Below are 21,533 nucleotides of genomic sequence, written 5' to 3' on the forward strand. Positions count from 1 at the left end.
CTGGTCTGGGAAGATCCCACATGCCGCAGAGCAACTAAGCCCGCGCACCACAACTACGGAGCCTGCGCTCTAGAGCCCGCGAGACATAACTACTGAGCCTGCATGCCACAGCTACTGAAGCCCATGCGCCTAGAGCCCGTGCTCCACAACAAGAGAAGCCACCTTAACGAGAAGCCTTCGCACCTCATGGAAGAGTAGCCCCCGCTTGCCGCAACTAGAGAAAGCCCACGCGCAGCAACGAAGACCCAACGCAGCCAAAAATAAATAAATTTATTTTTAAAAAAGGCATAGATGATAATTATGCTTCACTTAAATAACCCACTGCAAGCTGGTAAAACCAGAGAAGACACTGGCATTTAAACATTGTCATTCCTTGGAGCTTAACTTCATAAGCGCTTTATTTTGACAAGTCTACTTGATTTTTACTTCTACATTCAAAAACTTCCATGGTTTATATCATATACTATTTTACGAAGTAACTATATCACTATCTAGCTACTGTTGGGTAACTACTGTTTGTAAATATTGTTATATTTTTATTAAAATGTATAGAACTCTGTTCAGAGACAGGACTTGCAAACAGGCGCTAAATTTCTTACTTGGGATTAAGTAGAAAAGGTTTACAATTTCATTGTTTCAGCCATCTCTCTTCTTGGGATAGTAGGCTCCCAAGAAGAAAGCAGGGAGGACTTAGACACAGTATGCTTCAATCATACCCCCAGCACATTCCTTATTTAGCATTTAATTCACTCTTTCAAGCTATCAACACATGACCACTGGGCACTTAGTAGTGGATAGCACTGTACAAAACAGGGAACTGTAATGCATCCTCCTAAGACGCATTTCCGCAAAGAGGTCAATTATGTATTTCTTCTACTATGTAGTCTAATTTGGAAATTAAGAGAATTTTTGGCTAATAAAGAGCCTTGCCGATCAAAGTGAATACAAATGAAATACTCTGAAAATCTCTACTTGTTTAACATATATCTGAAGAACAGAAAGAAAAATACTGTAGATTTTTTGGCTCTTAGAACATTAATTTAATAGAACACCCTAATTTTTACATTATAATTTGGGCATGGCTCAAGTGTTTGCAGAAGCCAAGATTCTACCATTTAGAAAAGCAAGTTATTTTTGTATAGTCCGTGTATTGATAAATTACCTCAGATAAATACGCTATAAAGGGAAGAACTGCTGATTTTATTAAATAAAGGATATTAAAATGACTGTTTATTTTCCCTGTCCACTGAACAGTAATAATTTTTAATATTCTTAATTATTTTCTCTCTTTTAGATAAGTAAAAAAAAAATTCAAACCCAACTATCTGTTACTCTTCAAAAATGGGGTTAAAAAGTGGTATCTGCCCAAAGGGTAGAGAGTGAGGAAGTCACTAAACACTCCATGGCAAAGATTTAGGACCAGGTACTATTTTGTTCTTTTTATGATTTGCTCACCTAAACTTATCAGTGAAATCTTTGCATACTATATGATTTCATTTGACTGTTTGTTTCCTATTTATAGCCTATATCAAGGGGGAAAATCGCAGTCCACAAAGAAATGATAAGGACTATCTTTTACTCAGCACTTCCATGGCAGCTGGTGATTTTTAGTATAAGGGAAATTTATCCTCATCCTTTAGAAAGAATGTACAACGTATGCTCTTATGATGTATGGAATCCTGGGTCTTAGAGAAGACTAGGATTTTCCACTTCAGGAAAAGGAAGGAAAAAAAATGCACCATCATTTCTTTAAAGCAACTACCTGCCTTGTGAGGCTTTAAAAATGCCGTTATATTTGTTTTAGTAACTAAGCATTCACATTAGCACTGTCTTGAACAAATAAGTATACTTAGAGAATCTATTCAGTGCTGAAAACTTATTTCTATCCAGTCTAGAGGAAGCTATTTTAAGGTACATCCTGAACTGGGGAGTAAAGTGAGGAAGAGGTCACTTCCACCTCAGAGTCAAATTGGGAGAAGTCAATATGTGCTGGATGGATTCATCATCCTCATGTAAGAGGTGATTTGGAAATAGGTAGCTAAGGAAACCTTGTCAACATCCAGCTCCATCCAAGAAATGACAATGTCTCTTAATCTCATTAGAGTGACAGAGTTTGAGTTTCATACACAACAAAAAGTGGCTAAGTCACCATTGTAAAGCAATTATACTCCAATAAAGATGTTAAAAAACAAAAAAGAGTGGTTAAGTAATAGGAGAATATTACCTTTCTGTTTGGGGAATTGTGTGTTTTTCATTAGTTTGAACCATGTGAGGCTGCCATTTTTATAGGCCAAAAAGTAGTTAAAGAGCAACAGTTTCATATAGTTCAAACTGCTATTTAGGGATACAGTGAAGTCATTTGAATTATTACCAACTCTCTGAAAAAAAATATTTCAAAACAGAAGAGGGAAGATTGTACAATGCAGAAGGCTATGACAATGATGATATGCATTTTAAAATATTTTCTAAAATGCAGAACTTGAAAAGCACAGCCTTTCCAATAGTCCCTATTTTCCATAACTCTAAATTCCATGTTCTAACTCTGTATGAGTCATCAATACAAAATCAAGACAAGCCCGTGCTCGGCACACAGCCAACACGTCCTCTGAGCTATTAGGTTCATGATGGCGACGTTGCTGACATTTCACTGAGGTCAATCATTTGCATTTCTTTCCCTAAAGCTTAGGATGGTTTTGCAAAATCTCCCAGAACTCTGTCCCTTGCCCCTACTCCAGCATTGGGATGCAAGGCAGCTTATCTTGTCATTTTCATGAAACATCTTTGAGGTATGATTTCACTGGGGAGAGATTTAGAAATCAAAGCTTAAATAGGGCTGTGAAAGTAAGTTATCCAGTACTGAGCAAAACACAATCTCTAGAACTCATTTTTTCCCGTGGCAAGCATTAATGAATGTCAAACCTTTATAGATTAGTTAATATACTTAGAGATAGAGAATGCATGTTTGTTTTGCCAAAACCTTGATACAGCCAGTACCTCACTGAGAATTGAATAAATAAATCCACTTGTTATAGTATTTTTCAAGGAAAAGTTCACCAGTATTTGCAAAAAAAGTCAAATTTATTTTTTTCTATTGTAATCACATGAAATAATGACAACTGCCTCAATATTATGTAGAATACCAATATGTCTGCTACATTTGCACTTTCTTATTAATTGTAATTTTATTTTTGTGTATTAGAATTTGTCAGATAGGAAAACCAACCAACCAGCGCAGTTCAACCAAACATCTAATTACATTTTTCATGCTCTTTGTCATTTTAGTGACTTTCTTGTAAGAGAACGCCAGCATGACTTTTATTAATGTCAGAAAATGCATTTTTTTCCTTTTGATAAAAGAAGAAAGGACGTTTCACATTCAAAATTCAATTTTTTCTCCTAACATTTCCAATATGACACAAACATATGGTAAATAAAATTATTCTAATAAATATTAGAGCCAGTGGACCAGTGAGAGAAACTCTGAGCCTGCTGTGAATATATTGAATACTAAAGAGCATTTGAAATACAAAAATCATTGAACTTTTAAGAAAAACTGAATAATTCAATATTTTTTCATTAAAAAAGAAAGAAACACACATAACAATAATGATTAACCAGGATATGTCTACATATCAGAAAGGGCTGACAAATGGACAAATGTGATGACAAAGTTTTCAAGAGTTTTACATGGTGGAATATACTGGTTAGAAGAGTCTGCTTTCCTCCACGAGAATATAATTAAGGTTAGTTTTCGAAATAAAGCACTTTGCCTAAACTAAGAGAATAAGACACATCAAATAATTTCAATAAAAAGAAAAGAATAATGATTGCATTCAAGAACAATGGAACTTGTGAGGAATATAAGTGCATTGGTGTGCCCCAGACATCCCTCACTATATAAGGATTATTGGTGCTACTATGGTTTCCTTCTCCTGGGACATTTAGAAACATGCTGTCTAACCATTTGTCTTACAGAGTTACATATGGATATACCTTGAGGCAGGGAACTGGCCTGGATAATCTAGAGAGCATCTTCATGTTTTATGAAAACCAAAGCACAGAAAACAAATTCAAAGGATGGATATTACTCTAAATGAACTCAGCATCAAGTGCAAACAGACCCAAAGACAATGCTGCAGAATGAAATCCTATGTCTTATGTTACTTATATAGAAACGTGGTGTAAACTATCTGTAGATATGATACCTTAAGCCACTGGGGATTTAAAAAAAGAAATAGGAATCTCTTCAGAAAAACATGTGAGAAATTTGAAGCTGTTTACTCAGAGTATATAAAGTATTCATCAGAGGAAAATGTTCAAAGCTACTTTAAGACAGATGAGAACTATTCCTTAATATATCAGAAGAGGGCCAAAGAAGATTGTTTCTTGACAGAAGTTCTCATGGGAAAAGCTCCCTTTTTTATTTGCTACAGAGATCATGCTGGAATTGATGGGAAAAGAAGAGACATTTTGAAATAAATAAAAGAGGTCACTTGCAGGAAAAGGCTTTTTTTTAAAAGGGGATTCTTGTTAAGAGATTCCCACTTTTATTCAAGTTAAAATGTTTATTTTGTTCCATGAACAAAGGCATGTGGATTTTACTTCTTTCATTCACTGTACACTTAGGCAAAACACAGGGGCTTCCTGGGTATGTGACCCGTGCAGTCGCACAGGGTCTTGGGCTCAGAAGGGCCCCATACTTGCTTTAATGCTCTGCTGCTGCCGTCTTGAAATTCTTAATAATCTTTGAACAAGAGGCACAGATTTTCATCTTGCAGTCGGCCCCACAAATTATGTATCCAATGCTGGTAAAAATAAGACCCATCTGTAACATAATAAACTATTTTGATTGTCCATTTCTCATAAATTTCTTATTAGTATTTGAAAAAGATTACAAGGTCTTCAGAATGATGTAGTACTGACTACTCCTGATAATTTCTTCATGCTATTTTCTTTTTATTTATTTATTTATCTGTCTATTTATTTATTTTTTCTTTTTAAAAATTTATTTATTTATTTATTGTCTGTGTTGGGTCTTCGTTGCTGCGCTCAGGGTTTCTCAAGTTGTGGCAAGCGGGGGCTACTCTTTGCTGCAGTGCACGGGCTTCTCCTTGCAGTGGCTTCTCTTGTTGAGGAGCAGGGTCTCTAGGTGCATGGGCTTCACTGGTTGCAGCACTCGGGCTCAGTAGTTGTGACTCACGGGCTTAGTTGCTCTGTGGCATGTGGGTTCTTCTCAGGCCAGGGCTTGAACCTGTGTCCCGTGCATTGGCAGGCAGACTCTTAACCACTGCGCCACCAGGGAAGTCCCCATGCTATTTTATTTAACATTCATAAAATCACATCAAAGAAAAATTTCCCAGTGGTTGAGTCACTTCCTTTAGAGGCTACACTAACTTTTTCAATCCACTCAAGTGTGATTTAGTAAGAAAATGGTCTCAGTGCTCTGATTATCATTGAAAAGAAATGTTTGGCTGTTGAAAATAAAATCGAAAGCAGAAAAGATTGAAACAGTAGCTTTGTATTTCCTTTCCTCTAAGTTCATATCCATGAGGATATATGGGGCAAAGATGTCAAGCCAAGACAAATGGAAACTCACACGTTTATTTGCTATCTGAATCCATCTATCAAGAACAAACAAAAGGCTTTAAGTTATGTACAAATAATGATAATTATAGAACAAGTATACTAATACTCAACTAATAAGTAATATAAAGTAAACTTGCTTTTCAACAGATGTGCTCCTAGCTATGTAATTCATTATCTACCTCCTCCCATGACCAAGAAATTCTATTTTAACATATCAGGGACATTGCTACTTAAGAATTTCTTTGTAATTCACTTTACAAATCAAGTACACACATACATATATGCATACATATATATATATATATGTATATACATATACATATATACACACACAATGTAAATGATCATTCCTTAGTAAATCATCAGTTGCTTGAGTTCATTTTGGAATGTTATAGTTGGAAAAACATGGCACTATCCAGCCATCAAAGCCATATTGGACAACACAAATACTCTGCCGAGTTCCCTGTAAACTTCCAATGCCAAGGATATCCTCCCACCTCGTTACTGAAAACTATTTGATTCTGACTGATCCTGTCACTTGGCAGAAGGTTCAAAAATGATAGGAATGTAAAGCTTGGAGGACAAGTCTCTCATTTTCACATGTACAATAATCAATCCTGACTAAATTTAAACAATTTAAAACAATTTAAAGGACTAGCACTGTGGAGTAGTACAGCAGAAGGAGCAGTGGATGAGACAGGCTCTACTCCTGGCTCTCCTATTTAGCACTAAACTAGCTTTATGACCTTGAGCGGTGTGCTGAGTGAGGGACCACACTTTGAGAACCACTGGCCTAAGAGAATGCCAAGAATCTGAAGGGCAAGATCTGAACCCCCCCACTGTGGGAGAGTTCCTGAGGCACCTGCCAAAGTGTCACAAGATATCAACAGATGATGGCAGTGTTCTTTCGAAGGAAGAAACTCATGCTGAAAGATGGCACTGCATTAGCAACAGGAGCAGGGTTGGGGGGAAGGGGGTGGGTGAGCCAGGAGGAAATCAGGAAGTTGTGACCTGAAACTGAGACTAATAAGACTACACAAAGCCCTAAATCAGGAAATAAAGCCAGGTTGAGCCCAAAGCTGGATGAAATACTTTGGCTTGTTGTAAACTAAGGGATGGGAGAAAATGACTGAAACTAATGAGTCAGGACACAGGAGGAGCACCTTTGGTGAGACAGGACTATAGGAAGGAAAACTCCTGTGAGATTAATAAGAAGGCCAAAGGTCCCAAGCTTTGGGGGTAGGGTGGGACAAGGGTTGGGTCTCTCTTGGCCCAGAAAGTTCCTAAAGAGGCTTGGCCCAAACAGTTTGCCATCTTCACTCAAAGGAAATTCTAAAAGATGTATTGCAGGCAGAAAGAGTAATTCCAGGTGTATGGTCTGAAATATAAAAAGGAATGAAGAGCAATATGTGGGTAGTATAAATGAACACTAACTGTTTGAAAATAATTATCATACCGTCTTGCTCTAAGGTGGGTAATGCAAGACCCTGACATCAATACCATATACCTTTCTGTTTCTTTAAAAAAAAAAAAATTCTTTTTTTGAAGTCTAGTTGATTTACAATGATGTGTTAGTTTCAGGTGTACAGCAAAGTGATTCAGTTATATATATAGTGTTTTTCAGATTCTTTTCCAATATAGGTTATTACAAGATATGAATATAGTTCCCTGTGCTATACAGTAGGACCTTGTTGTTTACCTATTTTATATACATTAGTGTATATCTGTTAATCCCAAACTCCTAATTTATCCCTCCCCCCCTTCCCCTTTGGTAACCATAGTTTGTTTTCTGCCTGTGCATCTGTTTCTGTTCTGTAAATCAGTTCATTTGTATCACTGTTTTAGATTCCATGTTTAAGTGATATCATATGATATTTGTCTTTCTCTTTCTGACTTACTTCACTTAGTATGATAATCTTTAGGTCCATCCATGTTGCTGCAACTGTATGCCCTTCTAATTAGCTTTAAATACTTCAGTGGAACTTGAAAAATAAGCTGTGATAGTCAATTCTATTATTATATAGACACATACAAATAGCCACTTATTTGTGGGAGTCCATGTAATAATGTGCATGTATGTACATATGTGTGTATGTATGTATACACACATTATATATACTGTAACCTTTGTTATACTTAAAAGGCATCTTTGCTAAGGAGTTCATCCAGTAAAACCACATCCATATTCACTTTTTTTTTTTTTTTTTTGCGGTACGCGGGCCTCTCACTGTTGTGGCCTCTCCCGTTGCGGAGCATGGGCTCCGGACGCGCAGGCTCAGCGGCCATAGCTCACGGGCCCAGCCGCTCCGCGGCATGTGGGATCTTCCCGGACCGGGGCACGAACACGCGTCCCCTGCATCAGCAGGCGGACTCTCAACCACTGCACCACCAGGGAAGCCCCATATTCACTTTTGAACATATTAAAGTTTTATTGATCTCAAACATATTTTCTTGCTTACCAAAGCCCACAAAACACCTATGTACATGTAATGTCTACAGTCAAGAAGGTAAAAGTTTGATAATTTGCTCTTATCACTCTTTCTAGATAAACACTCCTTTAATATCAGCAAAAATAAAAACATACTGATTGAAGAAGCATCTGTAGTTCCTGAGATGCTCCTAGAAAATTAGTAGTTATTAGCTATTGCTGAATGATACATTCTAGCGTGATAAAAATGTATATGGTAGGAGAGGTCTATTATAACACATGGGGTAGTACATTTCCAAGAAGATTTTGAGTCAACCAAATGTTTTTTGAAATGGAGTGAAAGTGAAAAGAGGCCCTCCTATAGTGCCTAATATAATTGTGAAAACACGATGTAGGGGGAAATGTAAGAAAACAGAAAGAGACTGCTTAATTCCTTTAAAACAGAAACTGAATTGCTGAGGCAGTTCTTACCACCTTATTTATATATTGGATTGCTTGCAAATCATGATGTCACCCACCAGGAAGCAATGCATCGGGAAGAGTGTGACAGTGTCACAATCCCCAAGAAGGGGAGAGAGGTGCAGCCGAATGACAAAAAGGCACCATCAACTCAAAAAAATGCAAAAGGTTTTATGGATAAATATTGTATAAAAGTGTCACGTGGGAGTCAGAAACTAGTTTCAGAAACTGGGTAGAGACCCCCCCACACACAAAAAAAGATGCTTATAACAAAGGACTCACATTCTGTGAACTGAAACTTGGTATTTCTTGAATACCAGAGATTTAGAGATGGCCAACTACCATAGTTGTGAGATAATCAACTAGCTTCTTATCCTCCTCGCCCCCCAAGAAGCAAGCAGAATGAAACAAAACCTGGCCCTGTTTTCTATTTAAAGAATACATTTTTTTCTTTAACACATACTACTGTCTGTGGAAATGTTTGTGAGGGAATACAGACTTCCAGTTTTACTTTGGAATGTAACTTCCAATCAGTCCTTAGTTAACTGTTGTCTTTAGAGAGCCTTCTCCTGCAGAAGAAGCATTAACTACTGAAGTCCAAAGCACACAGTAGCTTTTCCTAAGGTTATAATTATCTGTGATTTTAAAAGAAAGAACCTGTATATTTCTTTTTTTTTAATTTAATCAATCAATATTTTTTTATTGAAGTATAGTTGATTTACAATATACATTTCTTTATAAAAATGCTTACTTTGTTCTTCTGGGTCTTAAAATGGGAGAGGGGACAGGAAGGAGAGGCTGGAAACTATACTGCAAACCCCTCACGGCCACCTCCTTTTCCACCCTTGAGGAGAGAGGTATCTTTAGGGGGTTTCATTTACTGTCACGGTTACTCAGGTGAAAGGGGCTAGTTTTCAACATGCCTGGGTCATAGGAGCTTACATGAGATTACTGAAAAGTCCAGGCTGTATGTACTGTGGGGATGGAGCGTGGGTACACTTAAAACTTAATGTAGCCATAGTTCACCTCTATAGCTCAATCTCCATTTCCCCTCAAAATATGATCAGATAGCCCTTCGAACAAAGCTGCATTCACTCTTTGAGATGCAAAGAACAGTATAACAAGGCCTAACAACATAATGGATTCTGGTTATGCCAGAAAGAGTTCTGACTCAGAACCAGTTGCCTCAAACAAGTAAAGCATCTTTTTAAAACACTGGGGAAAGACACAGGGGAGGCAGTTTCATATACCATACTGAAGTGCAGTAGAGCAAGGTCGGTTAAGCACTCTATCCTGAGACACACACCTTTCATTTTCGATTGTTTTCAAATAAAAAGAGAGAAATCCCCTTTTCAAGTTGGATTGTTTAAATGCACCTACAGCTACTCTTGTCTAGCAAAGGCTAGGCAAGCTCTCCCTACTGATGCATTTCAAAAAAGGTTCAATTGGCAAAAGAAAGGAAGTGCAAAGGGTTTTCGACAAAAGAGGACTAGAGGGAACACATTTTCCTTTCACAGAAATACTGTTCTAGAAAATCAGATGAGGTAGCAACTCAAACCAGGAATGTGTACATATTGGTGAGACAAACAGGGAATTTGGAAAACTTCAACTTCAGACATTCAGCTACATAAAATGATTAGCTTAAAAATTGGGGTGGGGGGATAAATTTGGAGTTTGGGATTAACAGATACACACTACTATATATTAAATAGATAAACAAGGACCTACTGTATAGCACAGGGAACTACATAGTCCATATCTTGTAATAACCTATAATGGAAAAGAATCTGAAAAAGAACACATATATATGTGTAATTGAATCTCTTTGCTGTACACCTGAAACTAACACAACATTGTAAATCAACTATATTTCAATTAATAAATTAAAAAATAAATTGGGGTCGGAGTTACGCTATAAAAACGGGAGACTAAACGCTTAAACAAAACAAGGTATTCTGATTTTCAGATTACAGCACAGCCTAACCCAGTATGCGGTTCTTCTACCACAGAACCATAAAGGTCTGTAAAGAACCCCTGGGACCCTGTCCCACCCTCAGCAGGGCTATGCCTGCAACTCCCTAGACCTATAGCCATACATCCTGCTTAGCGATGCTCTAAGTAATTCCTAGGCAGCCCTCTCCAGGGCTCAGCAAATGTAAAAGACTAAATCAAAATCAGGACCTCTAAAATATCTCCTCTGATAAAGAGATATTTTATTTTTTATATATAATGTACATTTAGAGTAGATTCCAATACTGGTTCAAACAGATAAAAGCATTATCGTACCCATAGTTAATTGCACATTTAAAAGGATAATTATTTTTTCCTTCCCAAATGAATCATGCCATCATCTTCTGAGCTACTATGAAATAGTATATAAAGCCAATTGTTGATTTAGATGACAATCAGGTATTCTAAGTTTAGGTTATAATGTGTTTCTAATACCATTATAACAAAGGCATAACTGCTTTCTTAAACTAAGATCTTTTTTTCCCATGTTTTTCTAACTAGTCAAGATATCATATACTTTATAGATTGTTCATGTGTGAAGGGAGTGACTGAAGGACTGAGGCTTGATTAGACATAAAGAAGAAAAATAGAATTTTTCATATATTAAAATATGTGAAAAAAATGAAATATATATGCTGCACATGGTCCTGTGTGAGTGGATACACACACACACACACATACATACATACATATGCAGCAAGAGCCATTATTTCTTACAGAAAAGACACACACAGAGGCAGAGAGGCTGACGGTTAGTAACCCCTTAAGTAGGCTAATGGTGCTGAGTTAACAGACAACAATACTATGATTAGGGTGTGTCACCCTGCTCAGCACACTGTGGGCAATCAATAAACACTTGCAGAATTAAATTAAAAATCACTGAAAGGTTTTCATCCATAATAAGCCTTTCACACATTTAGCGTAACAATAGATTTTGCCCTGATTCTGAAGCAGCCCTGGGGCTCAGGGATTCAATGTGGGTGGAACAAATATAATATTCAAAGAAAAAGAAGTCATTAGAGACTCAGCTGGGTCCAGTGCAGCTTATTGGTTCTATGAAGCTGTTAGGTGTAATTACTGATGTGAATCTAAATGCATTTGACTGAGAACACAGCCAAGTTAATTGCAATGTTGGTATATAACAGCTGTTATTCATTTGACACTTTTGTAATAAGAATTAGAATACTGAAATATGGAACCGAAGCATGTTTCTAATAAATGATTAGGCCATCTACAATGTGTTTTGGTCATTTCTTATGTAGTCAATTTGATTGTTTTCACCCACCTGCTCCAATATTTTCATGGTTTTCTGGCTAGTGAAGTTACATAAGGCATACACGGCAACAAGCACATACTGTAGAGAAAAGCCAAATTTGTAACTGCTGGCAGTACTCATCTTCTACATAAGAACTGACGAAATCTTGTTAAATGCTCAACACACTGAAGACAGTTCTTAGAGTTTTTGCAAATCGGAGTTTCTGCATTTAGAATGTAAGAACTCTTAATGAGATCTAAAGTGTATTACCTATCTTGTTTTGCATATTTATTTTTGTCTCCCATTTAAAAGAATACTTTTAGTTGGTGTAGAAATTTGTTTTACTGCTAAGGCAGACAGAATCAGAGTTTAGCACTTATTTCCAGTGAACTGATGCCAGAAATGTAATTATTCTACCATGAGGTCAGAAAAAAATTACTAGTGATAAGTGGCTCAAATAGACTACTGGAAAAATAACTAGAACTTTCGATTAATCTAGAGTGTATTCTGGAATTAGAACAGATGAAGCCCACTCTCCAACACTTGTTTGCAATGATCACTCATGCTCTGAATACAGGTCCAGAGACAATAACAAAGTTCTATTGATTTACCAATGATCTATATATTGTGGGCTGACTGTATGTACAAACCTATATTTAAACACTATGTGTGGCACATTTTCACCTGTGTAAAATGTGAAGCCAAAAATACTGGGGGTTGGGGGAAGGTATTTGGGTGAGTCAGAGGAGGGTTGTGCACTGAGTTCAGAAAGATTATGAATGATAAAGACTGATGCCCAAATGGCTTTCTTATAATTACAAAATCAGATTAGTCAAAACACCTCTTCCCCTAGGCATTTCTAGTCAACTAAGATTTTATTGTAGTGATTATTGCTATTAATCGTTTTCCATGATATGTTCACTGAAATAACTATTATTATTAAGGGGATAACAACATTTAACACTTATTAAGTGCTAACCGTGTACCAAGCAACTGCTAAGAGATTTGTGCGTATTGTCTCATTTCATTCTTATGAAAATCCTGGGAGGTGGATGCCATTCTTTCCTCTGTTTTATAGGCAAGGAAGCTGAGGGTCAGAGGGGTTAGGTGAATTGCTCAACACACACACTCACACACCACATACTTCCACTGAAAAAAACAAACCTAGAGAACAAAGAGAAAAAGTTCTAATTTTGAATAAACAGATTTCTTGAAATGTTTGCTGATATAGGGAGCAAGGCAATTTAAATAAATGGAATATCAACCAGATATTCTTTTATTTCTTCATAAATAGGGCTTATTAGGTCAATATTTAGTTTTGCATTAGCATCTATGAGCTGCTCACTATCATTTGTAAAATATGCTGGAATGGTGGTACCCATTTTGTCTCAGGAATTTATATAGGGGTAGACAAAAAGTTCGGTCGGGTTTTTCCGTAACATCTTACAGAAAAACCTGACCGAACTTTTTGGCCAACCCAATATTATCGGGGGCGCTTTAATACTACTTGGGATCAATTCCGTTATTTATGGGTATTCAAATCTATACTACTGGCTACCATAATTTAATGCCTGGGGTATGACATTAGGAAACATAATTTTGATCTATTCAGATTAAAATAATGTAATATGAAATGAATTAATTCACTTATAAGATGTAATTATTTTAAAACTTGGAAAACAGAAAAATAAAATTGCTATTCACCACTAATGACAGAGCTTAAATGTTTAGGTTTATTGGTTAAAATTTGCTTATTCACTCTCAGAAGACTGATTTATCATCAAATCTGACTCAGGTAGCTATCTTTATCATCATACTAGAAGTAAATAGGCAATTCTAATTTCCATAAAATCTTATATAAGGAGGAGCAAAACTGTTCCTGATTAAATAATATTTGCATAAGAATCACATTTGGAGTTTCCAATTTCAAAACACCCTTTTTTTTTTTTACATCTTTATTGGAGTATAATTGCTTTACAATGGTGTGTTAGTTTCTGCTTTATAACAAAGTGAATCAGTTATACATATACATATGTTCCCATATCTCTTCCCTCTTGCGTCTCCCTCCCTCCCACCCTCCCTATCCCACCCCTCCAGGCGGTCACAAAGCACCGAGCTGATCTCCCTGTGCTATGCGGCTGCTTCCCACTAGCTATCTACCTTACGTTTGGTAGTGTATACATGTCCATGCCTCTCTCTCGCTTTGTCACACCTTACCCTTCCCCCTCCCCATATCTCAAAACACCCTTTTTTAAATGCACTTCTTTTTATTGCTTCCTCCAAGTCCTTGTAATTAATTTGCTGACTTCCAGAAACATGAAAAGAGATTTATTCACCAATATTACAAATATTCAGTAAGCTTTCTTACTTTACCTACAGAATTAATTAATTTATTTTTCGTGATCCCTAAGTTAATTATCATCTATATTAATATAATCAAAGGTTGGAGAACATAGATTATGCCAAGTACTTTGCACAGTTTACATACTATTACACACATTTTAGAGTACATTTATTGATTTAGCATACTTTTGCTGCATTTAAATTAGCTTTCTCAATTTTACATTTAAATAAATGGTGTATTACTGTGCATGCTTTAATTATAATTATTTGGGAAATGGTGCAATAAATGTTGGTTGGATGAATGAAATAACCTAATATGTCAAAAAATATTAATACATAGTTATATATTGATGAAACCTTGCTGTTCTTAAAAAAAGTCTAGGCCATCAGTAAATGCACTGCTTCCAACTCCCACTGCCTTTTTTTCCATCTCTTTTATGAAATTTTTCTTTCCTGTTACCACCTTCTTAAACTGCCACAGGTTGAAACTCCTTTGAAGAGAGCATTAGCTATGAGCTAACTCCTTTTTTTTTTTTCTTTTTTCACCTTTCACTGTTCTTTTCCAGCTACATCTACCTTGTGTTCACCTTTCCTTTCTTGTATTGTGTCTCACTACCTGGGTGATCCCTGAACAAATTCCTATAATCAATTTGGCTCTCCTACCTCATCGCATCACAACCTCCCATCTGACTTGGAAGGCTCTTCACAGTCTTTCCAACAGTCTTCCTACTTTTCCAACAGTTTCCCAGTTCAAACCCTCCTCTGCCAACGACGACAACGAGGACAATGACAATATGAGAAAATATTTACTGAACATTGAACTATTCATCAGAGACCAATGACATCAACATGTAATGGATAGACTAGAGTATTAGTAACACCAGTCTCTGTGGGTTACCTCATTTAACCCTCACAATAACAAGGGAACGTTTTACTATTCCATTTTATAGAGCAGGAACTTATGGCACAGAGAGATGAAATACCTTGTCAGAGATTATATGGCTACTCAGTTGTAGATCTGAGACCTGAACTTAGGACCTGTCCTTGTCATCATTTTGATGTACTTCCCTGTGGGTCACTGAACAGATCCTCTGTGAGGCCTGTTGCCTTCCGTGCTGACGTGCACCACTGCTGACGTTAGTCCCATTTACTTGAATAGTCTCGCCCCTGCTTTAGCTAAATATTACCCATCCTTCAGCATCTAGTTCAACGGATACATTCAGAGACCATATTTAGCCTTCTCCACGAAGCCTTACATCATTTTACCAGATCTCATTGATCTCCCATTTTAGATAGTTCGAAATGATCTCTATTATTTATCGGTACACTGTTTGCTGGTTCAGCTTTATTACATCTGAAGAGTAGCAGAATATGTCACCCAAAGATATGCCACTTTGGCATAAGGATTATTTCGAGCTGAAGGTAAGTGAGAAGAAGCAGATAGCAGAAAAGCTCTCGGCCCTCTAGCTATTTCCTTAAAAGCAGGATATAAATTTGTAAAGGTGTCCCTCTATTACTCTTTACCAGGAATAACAGAAGTTATTCGCCAGAGACTACTCTAGGTAGACTCTTATCCGTCCAGAAATGGCACCAGAGGAACCTACATAACAATTTACTAACTAGCCCTTATCTTCCATTAGTACCCCCGTATATTTATCTTCCCACAATTTGCCACACTAGAAACTCAAAGTCCTCTTCCTTTGTCTCATCTAAAAACTTCTCAAAATGTATTATTCTTTTGCTAAGATGCTATATAAGCCCACGTTCTAAGCACCCCTCTGAGTTACTCATCACCGAATGCTGCCAGGTGTATGCACGATGCATGTATTAATAAATCTGTTCATTTTTCTCCTGCTAACCTGTCTTTTGTCAGTGTAGTTTACAGGGCCCCAGCCAATGAACAGTTTCTCCTCCCCTACACATCTCCATGACAAAATTGTAAACTAGAAAGGATGGGGACTATGTCTTGAACTGTCTTGAACTTTTTTCTGATTCTCCAATGAGCACAAAATGACTCTTCCATCAGCAGCAGCAAGAATATTCTAGGCCCTTTGTTATATACTGTACTTAATTATCTCATTTAATCCTCACTAAAATGATAGGAGGTAAATGTCATTATCCTCCATTACAGATGAGGTAACTGAGGCATGAAGAGATGAAGGAACAGAACAAGGTCATAAAGTGAGTAGGTGGCAGAGCTAGGACTGATCTCCACTTTTTTAATGTACAGACTTTAATAACTTTTTAGGCATGCCACTTAATGTTTGCAAATGATGGTCTCTTTAATATATAACCATGTCTTTTTTCTCTTTTACAATTAAAAAAATACTATTTCTTATCATGGCCTTTGACTTTGGATCTCTAATTCTTTCAAAATGGAGCCATGAAACATGGCATTTTTTAATGGATTTAACTGAAAAGGTATAACTCTCTGGCTGCTTGGTTTCCATGATCTCTTTACTTAATTCTGAGCTCAGCTGATCACATCTAGATTATAGAAATAATCTTTTGTGGTTGCTTTATCCTATTATTCTTCTGAATAATTAGATTCCAGAATATTTCCTCATGATGAATGCATATACTTTTGCATGCCAGATAAATATATATTGTTGTTGTTACTTATTAGTTATATGGGATCACAGGAGATTTTTTAAAAGGGAGGGGTTGGCAATTTTGCTAAGTTGATATGAAATAGAAACTTTACAGAAAGGGTATTTGTGTTTTCAAAGTTGTTTATAATTTTCAAGTGGCTTTCTTTACCCAAGAGACTCTTTACTTGACTACCTTTGTTATAGGTCAGATCCCCGGGTTCCAATGGTATGTATCTCTAGTCACATGTGCATGAACAATCTCTACAGTTTAAATTATATGTATCTCACAATGGCAATCAAATGTTCTATATCAGTTCTCTTTCAGTGGAAAGTGGATAACACCATTCTAGTTGGACACATTTCAAAGTTCTCTATGGCACCTCGTTCTCATTTCTAACATGGATTCACCTTTTACGTAGCTCCATCATGCCTCCTCCCAGGCTCTCAGAATATCTGCAACTGACTTCCACCTAGTTAACAACAGCATCTTTTATAAGATACTAAGAAACTCACTGATACTGAGCTCCATCTTGACACCCAGTTACCCAACTCTGTTCTTATTCTTTCTTTTCTGCATCTTTTCATCTTCTTAAGACTATACAATTTCAATGGAAGGATCTCTTTTTAAAACATATTTATAAGTACTAACAAACATATACTCTTAAGTGTAAAATAATATTACAATAAAAAACAATAATAATAAGTACTTGCCACATATGGGCCACAAATCAAGAACCTAATGGTGAAGTTTATTATTTAATTGATCTGTAAATAGAGATATGGTAAGAGTATACAAAAGATTAATCCTATTTTAAAGTGTGTCTTTCGCATTCAGATCACTCAGCTAAGCATTTGCATAAAAGACTTATTTGGATCTATATACTATGCCTTCAATGATGTTTGAGGAGGTCATCAATCAAATCTTGGCAAATGAAAATATATACATATTATAGACACAATCAAAATAGGTTCTTTCTTTTTTTCTTTCTATTGTAGGTATGTTTTTAAGGAAATAGTGAAAGCTTGATACATACTTGCGGTGGAGGTCGGGGAGGGGGGCAGTGTGATGTGGGAACAAGATTATGTTCTCGGCACAAAACTGGACAGACTCTGCCTTGACTCCTTCCTCTTTTCACTATTCACCCCGGAGAGTCTCAAAAGTGTAATCTGGGAACTTGTGGAGACCTCTGAGATCATTTCAGATCTGCAAGGTTGAAACTATCTTCATAAGAATACTGACACATTTTTGCCTTTTTCTCTCTCATTCTTTCATGAGTGTATAGTGCTTTCTAGAAGCTACATGATGAACAATATCACATTAGACCGAATGTAGAATCAGGTATGAGAATCAAGCTGTCTTTCATTAAGCCAGATTTTGAAGAGATTTACAACACTATTTTTTTCTCTTCTTACTAAGTTTTTTGAAGGGGAGATTTTGGAAGATAAAGCTACACTTCATAAAAAAAAAGTTATTTAACACATAATAGTTTATTTTAATAGAATTAATAAATACTTTTAAAATTATTTCTTAAATAATTTTATTTACTATGTCTCCGCTTAAATTCTAATATAATAAATGTCAATACGTATAACCCAAATAAGCAAAAGGTATTTTTAAGAGTGTAAATGGGTTCTGAGACCAAATACTTTCAGAACTTCTGATTTATACTTTACCCTGTGATCTCATTCAAACTCATATGTTATAAGATAAATTGTGTAATTAATTAAGGTGAATTTAAACTAGACTAGGTTGGACCCCTAATCCAATATGACTAGCGTCCTAATAAAAAGAACACCATGTGAAGAGACAGACGTGCACACAGGGAGAATGCCATGTGACCATCGAAGTTATGCTGCCACAAGCCAAGGAACTAACAGAAGCTAGGAGAGAGGCCTGGAACGGGTCCTTCCCTAGTGTCTTCAGAAAGAGCAGGACACTGCCTACACCTTGATTTCAGGCGTCTGTCCTCCAGAACTGTGAGACAATAAATTCCAGTTGTCCTAAGCCATCCAGTTTGTGGTACTTTGCTACAGAAGCCCTAGCAAACTAATATACCCTAACTTTAATCATCAAAAATCAATGATCCCCAAGTCTGTCTGTCTAGTCTAAACCTCTTTCCTGAGTTTCATACACACACACACACACAATGGCTTCTTAGACCTTTCCCATCTTTACAAGGTTTCTGAAAATGAAACAGCTTCAAAATGTCACTAATCATTGTAACCCTCCTGATAAAGTCTGCTCTATTCTTGAACTGTTTTTTCTTTATGAAGAGTACCACCTTCTTTAATGCTTCCTTCAATTAATTCCCACATCTAAAATCATCAGGGTCAGTCAGTTCTACCTTTTAACAACCTTCTGGTGATGGTTAATTTTATGTGTCAGCTTGGCTGGGCCATGGTGTCCAGATATTTGTTTAAACATTACTCCGGATGTTTTTCTGAGGGTGTTTTTGGATGAGATAAACAGTTAAATCAGTGGATTTTGAGTAAAGCAGATTGCCCTCTGTAATGTAGGTGGGCCTCATCTAATCAGCTGAAGGTCTGAATAGATCAAAAAACTGATCTCCCCTGAGCAAGAGGGAATTCTACCAGCAGACTGCCCTTGGACTTGAACTGCAACACTGGTTCTTCCCTGGGTCTCCAGGCTGCCATCCTACCCTGCAGATTTTGGACTTGCCAGCTTCCATAATCATGCAAGGCAATTCCTTAAGATAGACCTGTCTCTGCATATCCACAACCTAGACAATCTAATACACCTCCTACTGGTGACTTCTGTAACCTCACTACCACTGCATTAGTTCAGGCCACCATCATCTCTTGTCAGGACAATGATAACCTCTTAACCTCTGTTGTCTCAGGCTGTTCCCTTTCCAGTCCATTCTCTATGCTTCTGTCAAAATGATCTTTCTAAGAAAAAAGCATATCACTTTCCCATTTAGAAACATTCATAGGTTTCCCACAGCTCTCAGGGTAAGACCCTTAGCATAGCCAAGTGAATGCACAGTCTGTCCTGTACCTCTTCCAGCCTCTTCTCTCAGTATTCCTTCATGCACGTAAGGGAACTAACATTCAGCACAGTTCTACTGACTCCATCACCTATTAAGCGAGAACTTCCTACAAATACTGTGCTCTAGTACTTTTCCTAATTGAGTGAGATATGTCCCACCCAATCCAAGGAGACAGAAAATAATCAAGTTCGGGGAAAGACCTCGCCTTTAACATGGATTTTATGGCGTGGGCATGAATCAGCAAAGAAACACTGGAGTGAAAAACACCTCAATCTCCACACCTTCAGTATTACAGGTGGGTACCTTGAAGTGTGTGTGTATGTGAGTGTATGTGTGAGTGTGTGTGTGTTTGTATTTGCAAGACCCAAATGTTGCACTGAGATTCTGCCTCACTTATAAAATTGGGGATGTCGGCACATCTGTGTAGTGGCTTACAAGTACTGTCGTGCTCCATTTTCCCCCGAGTAAATCATAGCCATTTATTTAAAAAAAAAAAAATATATATATATATATATATATATTCTTTTTCATATTCTTTTCCATTATGGTTTTTAATAGGCTACTGAATATAGCTCCCTGTGCTATACAGTAGGACCTTGTTGTATCCCTTCTATATACTTTTCTCATCTTTTAAAATTATATTTATTTCCTGGGTAAAAGGATAAACTGCAGTCAATTCCTGAAAAATTTTATGTATTTTAGAGATATGAAGAAGAATGGTATAGATATTATTTCAGAAGATTCGCCATTAAGAGACATTACTACAGAGTAACTGACTATGATTAACAATATGTAATAATAATTAATAATTAACTTTGGCCACAGACTGCCTAGGCTCAGATCTTGGTTCTACCTCTTACTATTTTTGTTAACTTGGGCAACTCACTTAACTTCTCTGTGTCTGTTTCCTCATCTAAAAATGAGATAGTAGCACCCTCCTACTAGGGTTTTATGAGGATTAAATATGTTCAAATGCATAAAATTCCTAGAACAGTTCTTAGTACACAGTAAGTACTATATGTTAGCTGTTGCTGTTGTTGTTATTGTTATTATTATTTGACAATGGCATTTATAAGTGCAAAGATTCTATTGCCAGACTACTTAGATTTTAATCTTGCTGCTAATACTTCCATTTGTGTGACCTTGGCAAGTTCCTTAATTTTTATGAGCTTCAGTTTCCTCATCTGTAAAATGAGATAATAATAGTACCTACCTCACAGAGATGTTATGAAGATTAACTTACTTAAAATATGGCACACAGTCAACATTATACAGTGCTTGCAATTTTTAATATCATTATACTTAGAAATAGGTGGTCCATATTAATCATATTATCTTGCATCTTGTTCAGATTTTGTTTTGTTTTTCAATTCTCTAACCCTCAGCGGCAAAGGCTATTCTTTTGCATTCTTAAGTTGCAGCTACCTGGTGCTGATCACTTTCTTTCCTTACCCTCTCTTCTTTAAAAAGAAAACCTAACCAAACCAAACCAAAAAAATCCACCTTTACTATACAGTCATTCTTGCTAACCAAGAAAACAACTTACTTTATACTATGTGGATATATCAGTATTTTGTTTGTAGGCTCACAGCTGGACAAGGTGCTTCTCCCTATTTTTTTTGCAACTTATAACAGTGCTGTCAATATCCATTATGACTTGAAATGTTCAAGCCCCCAAGAGAGGGTGTTAATTATTACTGTACTGTCAACAGACATGTGTCAACAAAATAAAATTAGAGCCATAAGGCTCATCTCCTCAGACCAGTGTTTCTCTTTTCATCTCACTCTCTTCTTCTCTTACCACTGCCTCATCCAGAACATAATATGATTTGGTAAAATAAATGAAGAAA

General features: G+C 36.6%; 1 protein-coding gene across 1 annotated transcript in view; it reads right to left on the reverse strand.

Moving 5' to 3' along the window:
• DIAPH2 (diaphanous related formin 2) overlaps positions 1-21,533 on the reverse strand; it is an 890,580-nt gene that overhangs the window by 179,183 nt on the left and 689,864 nt on the right. The window lies entirely within an intron of this gene.

The sequence above is a fragment of the Delphinus delphis genome, chromosome X (assembly GCF_949987515.2).
Source record: "Delphinus delphis chromosome X, mDelDel1.2, whole genome shotgun sequence".
Lineage (NCBI taxonomy): Eukaryota > Metazoa > Chordata > Mammalia > Artiodactyla > Delphinidae > Delphinus > Delphinus delphis.